Source organism: Orycteropus afer, unplaced genomic scaffold, assembly GCF_000298275.1.
Source record: "Orycteropus afer afer isolate SDZICR_OR568_19922 unplaced genomic scaffold, OryAfe1.0 scaffold00484, whole genome shotgun sequence".
In the NCBI taxonomy this organism is placed as follows: Eukaryota; Metazoa; Chordata; class Mammalia; order Tubulidentata; family Orycteropodidae; genus Orycteropus; species Orycteropus afer.
In genome coordinates this window covers 1,432,229-1,437,809 of record NW_006922071.1, presented here as the reverse complement: position 1 = coordinate 1,437,809, position 5,581 = coordinate 1,432,229, and positions in this window count along the sequence as shown.

Below are 5,581 nucleotides of genomic sequence, written 5' to 3'. Positions count from 1 at the left end.
TTACTTAATCTACATGAGTGCTAATATATGTAGTTTCTCAGGCAAGTGTCATTAATGTTTGTATATTACTCTCACCATACAATTCCAAGCCTGGAGTATAAACTAACATTTTTGTTATGGAACATAGGGATCTCAGCTTCACAAATGCTGCCTGGATTCATGCTCTTTTTACTCCTGGGACAAGGGAGTCATATAAGAGGATTCCAGTTCTATGGAGCTAGATATAAATTCCCATTTCCACTATAACTTCTTAGTTTTTTAACACTTTCCCTACCCAACAACATGGCCATGTTTTGGCTCCCATTATCTTGCTTAAATGTGTCCATATAACTAGAAAAACCACCTTGTATGTTTGTAGCCACGTAGTCAAGAAAATAGGGGAAAGGATTACTAGAACACAGCAAGCTAACTTTATAAAGCATTTAACTCTTTCTACCATAAAGCACAGAGGAAAAAAAAATTAGAATTAATAATCTATTGGAGAAGTCAAATAAAAAGCAAATGTTCTCACATGTATGAACCAAATAAAATAGCGACTATGGAGACTTGCAGCACACAAAAAATTAAATGCTAACGTACGTTGTAAAACCAAACTCACTGCCACTGAGTGGAGTCCTGCTCATAGAGACCCCCCTTTGGTTTCCAAGGCAGTGAATCTTTATGGAAGTAGATTGTTCAGTTTTCCTTCTGCTGAGTGGCTGGTAAGTTTGAACTATCAACCTTCTGGTTAGCAGTCAAATGCCCTAGGCATCCTATCACCAGAGTTCCACTCATCTGTTAGTTTGTCCTATTGTGATGGCTTGTGTATTGCTTTAAGGCTGGAGGCTATGCCAGCAATATTTCAAATACCATGGCAGACAGGCTATAGACGAGTTCCCAGACTAAGGCAGACTCAGAAGAAGGAAGGGGTCATCTACTTCTCAAATAACTGGTCAGTGAAAACTTTATGAACAGCAGTGAGACACTATCTGACATATTACTGGAATATTGATGAATAGCGCTTAAACATTATTTGATATAGTTCTAGATGATGATCCCCTCAGGCCAGAAGGCCTTCAAAATACAACTGGAGAAGAGCTGCCTACTCACAGTACAGTCAACTTTAATGATAGGGTGAAGTAAGGCATTAAGACCTCCACTTTCCTATGTGGCATGACTCAAAATGGGAAGAAACAGCTGCAAACATCCATTGATAATCAGAACATGGAATGTACAAAGTACAAATCTAAGAAAATAGGAAGTTGTCAACAATGAAATGGAACACATAAAGATTGCTATCCTACACATTAGTGAGCTGAAATTTACTGGTTTTGGCCATTTTGAATCAGACAACCACATGATCTACTGTGTTGGGAATAATAAATTGAAGAGGAATGGCATGCAATTCATTATCACAAAAAATGTTCCTTGATCAATACTGAAGTATAGTGCTGTCAGTGATAAGATAATGTCCATACACCTGCAAGGAGACTATTTAATGCTACTATTATTCAAATTTATGCATCCACCACCAAAGCCAAAGATGAGAAAATGAAGATTCTTACTAACTTCTGCAGTCTGACATTGACCAAACATGCAATCACATTGTGTTGCTATTAGTGATGATTGGGATGAAAAACTGGAAACAAAGAAAAATCACCAGTAGTTGGAAAATATGGCTTCAGTGATAGAAATGATATTGGAGATCACATGATAGAATTTTGCAAGGCCAATGACTTATTCATTGCAAATGCCCTTTTTCATCAAATTAAACAGCAGGTATACATGTAGACTTCACCAGAAGGAATACACATAATTTAGACTGATTATATGTGTGGAAAGAGGTGATGGTGAAGCTAAATATTTTCAGCCCAAACAAGGCCAGGAGTTGACTGTGGAAAAGACCATCAACTGCTCACATGAAAGTTCCAGTTGGAGCTGCCAAACCAAACCAAACTCACTGCTGTGGAGTTGGATCCAACTCACAGCAGCCTCTCCTTCATTTTCCAAGGTGGTATCACTACAGAAATAGATTGCTCAACCTTCCTTTCAAGAAGTGGCTGGTGGGTTTGAACTGCCAGCCTTCTGGTTTGCAGTCAAATGCCTTAGGCACTATGCCACCAAGAGAACAAGTCCATGAGAGCTAAAATATGACCTTGGTTATATGCCACCTGAATTTAGAGACCATCTAAAGAATAGATAGTTAATGCTTTTGAGTTGTGGTGCTGATGAAGAATGTTGAAAGTGTCATGGACTACTAAAAGAACTAACAAATCTGTCCTGGAAGATGTGCAGCTGGAATGCTCCTTGGAAGTGAGAATGGCCAAACTTTGTCTCATCTACTTTGGCTATTTTTTAAGAAGAGACCATTCCCTGGAGATGGATGTCATGCTTGGTAAAGTAGAGGGTCAACAAAAGAGAGGAAGGCCCTCAACAAGATGGATTGACACAGTGGCTACAATGGTAGGGTCAGGTATAGCTGGGATCATGGAGTTGGCACAGGACCAGGCAGTTCGTTCTGCTGTACATAGGGTCACTATGAGTTGGAGATTGACTCATAGGTACCTAACAACTACAAAGAATAGATTTGTTGAGTGAACACCAATGAATGAAACCAGAGGTGGGTGATGAAATCACAAACTTCATATATGAAAAACATAATTTCATGAAAAAGACAGGAATGGAAGAAAAGACCAAAATGAATGTCAGAAGAAACTCTGAAACTTGCTCTTGAATGAAGAGTAGCTAAAGCATGTAGAAGAAATGACGAGATAAAAGAACTGAGCAGAAGATTTCAAAGAGCATCTTGAGAAGACAAAGTCAATTATTATAACGAAATATGCAAAGACATGGAGTTAGAAAACCAATAGGGAGGAACATGCTCAGCATTTCTCAAGCTGAAAAAACTGAAGAAAAATTCCAGCCTCAAGTTGCAATATTGAAAGATTCTATGGGAAAAATATTGAATGATGCAGGAAGCATCAAAAGAAGATGGAAGGAATACACAGAGTCACTGTACCAAAAAAGAATTTGTCAGGGTTCATCTATTTCAGGAGGTAGCTATAATGAAAAACCAATGGTATTGAAGGAAGAAGTTGAAGCTGCAGTGAAGGAATTGGTAAAAAAAAAACAAGGTTCCAGTAACTGGCGGTATTCTCATTGAGATGTTACAACAAACGGATGTAGCTCTAGAGGCACTTACTGATCTATGCCAAGAAATATGAAAGATAGCTACTTGTCCAACTGACTAGAAGACATCTACATTTATACCCATTCCAATGAAAGATGATCCAACAGAATGTGGAAATTATCAAAGAGTATAATAAATATCACATGCAAGAAAAATCTTGCTGAAGGTATTTTATAAAAAGTTATAGTATCATATTCACAGGGAACTGCCAGGAATGAAAGCTGTATTCAGACAAGGATGTGGACTGAGAGATATCATTGCTGATGTTAGATGGAACTTGGCTGAAAGCAGAGGATATCAGAAATCTGTTTCCTAGTGTTTTATTGGACTGTGCAAAAACATTTGACTATGTGGATCATAAGAAAGTATGGATGATATTGAGAAGAATGAGAATTCCAGAACACTTAATTGTGCTCATGAGGAAGCTATACATAGATCAGGAAGCTGTAGTTTGAACAGAACAAGGGGATTCTGAATGGTTTAAAATCAGGTAGGAAGTATGTCAGGGTTCTATCCTTTCACCACACTTACTAAATCTGTTTGCTGAGCAATCTGTAAGCAACCTTGCTTGCTGAAAGTGAAGATGACTGGAAGCACTTATTGATGAAGTTTAAAGACTATAGTCTTCAGTAGGTATTACACGTCCACATAAAGAAAATAAAAATCCTCACACCTGGACCAACCAGCAGCATCATGATAAATGGAGAAAAGATTGAAGTGTCAAAGATTTCACATTACTTGGTTCCACAATCAACAGCAATGGAAGCAGCAGTGAAGAAATCAGACAATGTATTGCACTGGGCAAATCTGCTGCAAAAGACCCAAATGAGATGCTGAAGAGAAAACATGTCTCTTTGAAGGGGAAAGTGTGCCTAACCCAAGCCCTGGTATTTCAGTCACTTCATATGCATTGAAAGATGGCTAATGAATAAGGAAGGCCAAAGAAGACCTGATGCTTTTGAGTTGTGGTGCTGGCAAAGAATGCTGACATTGCCATGGACTGCCAAAAGAACAAACAAATCTGCCCTGGAAGAAGTGCAGCTAGAATGCTCCTTGGAAGCAAGAATGGCCAGACTTTGTCTCACCTGCTAGGTCATTTTGTCAGAGGGGACCATTCCCTGAAGAAGGATATCATACCTGGTAAAGGAGAAGGTCAGGAAAGAAGGGGAAGGCCCTCAATTAGATATATTGACCCAGTGGCTACAATGATGGGCTCAGGTATAGCAGGGACTGTGAGGCTGGCACAATGTTTCTTTCTATTGTACACAGGGTCACTATGAGTCAGAGCCTGCGTGATGACACCTAACAACAACAACCATGCACATAGTGAATGAAAATAATTCCAAAGTTTATTTAAAAGGTTCTCTTTATTTTTCTTTTGATAGCATCTAACTCTCTTATATTTATTACAATAAGAAATATATACATAGATTTTGCAATTGTATCTAAACTTCACAATTTTCCATTTCATTAGTTCATTTAGATTTCATATTTTAGAATAATTTTTAAATTAAAATTAGGAATTGTTAGTTACAATATATGCCTTTATCAGTCAGTATAAATATGCACTAATTAATTGATTTGTCATACATTGTTTTAGATTTTATTTCCACTGAACAATTTGTTCTTTACATCCTATTTTTGGTTAAATGTCAAACTTCAGTTATTATATTCAGCATTGGATATACTTAACAGATGATTATTTATTTTTTATCATTCAATTAGTTTAAAAAAAAAAAAAAAACACTGCCGTTCAGTTGGCCCCAACTCATGGAGACCACTGCTTGGGTTTCCAAGGTGGTATCACTAGGGAAGTAGATTGCCCAAGCTTCCTTCCCAGGAGTGGCTGATGGGTTTGAACTACCATCCTTTGGTTGGCAGTCAAATGTCTTAGGCACTATGCCATTAGAGCTCCTTTTTAAAGTACAGTTGTTCATGATTAAGAAGTCATACTTTCATTAGTGATTATGAATAAGTATTACAGACTAAATTTTCTTTTTTCTTTTTTTTTTTAAGATGAAGCCATGACCAAGGGTGGCTTTTGCATTAATAATTAGATACCTGTGTGAGGGAATGATCCACCTCAATTAAATAAAGTAGTGACTTAGAAAAAAATAATGATAATCATAAATAAATTAAAAAGTACATTTTTAATGTCTAAGCATCTTGTGAGACATTTCAGAAAGGAAACTAAGATTCAGGTAGATATGAATAAGGGGAGCCTGTGAGAATTTTAGGAACCTGGGTAAAGGGAAAAGTGAATGTTGTCAGAAGAACATAGGTTTCGAAATGTCCCCCATGTGTCTGAGGCTTCAATAGTACAGATCTACACAACCCCACAGTCACACTTGCTATTTTAATATTATTAGAAAAGAAGTCCCTGTGTCTCATTTGAACAGGATATCTAGTCCT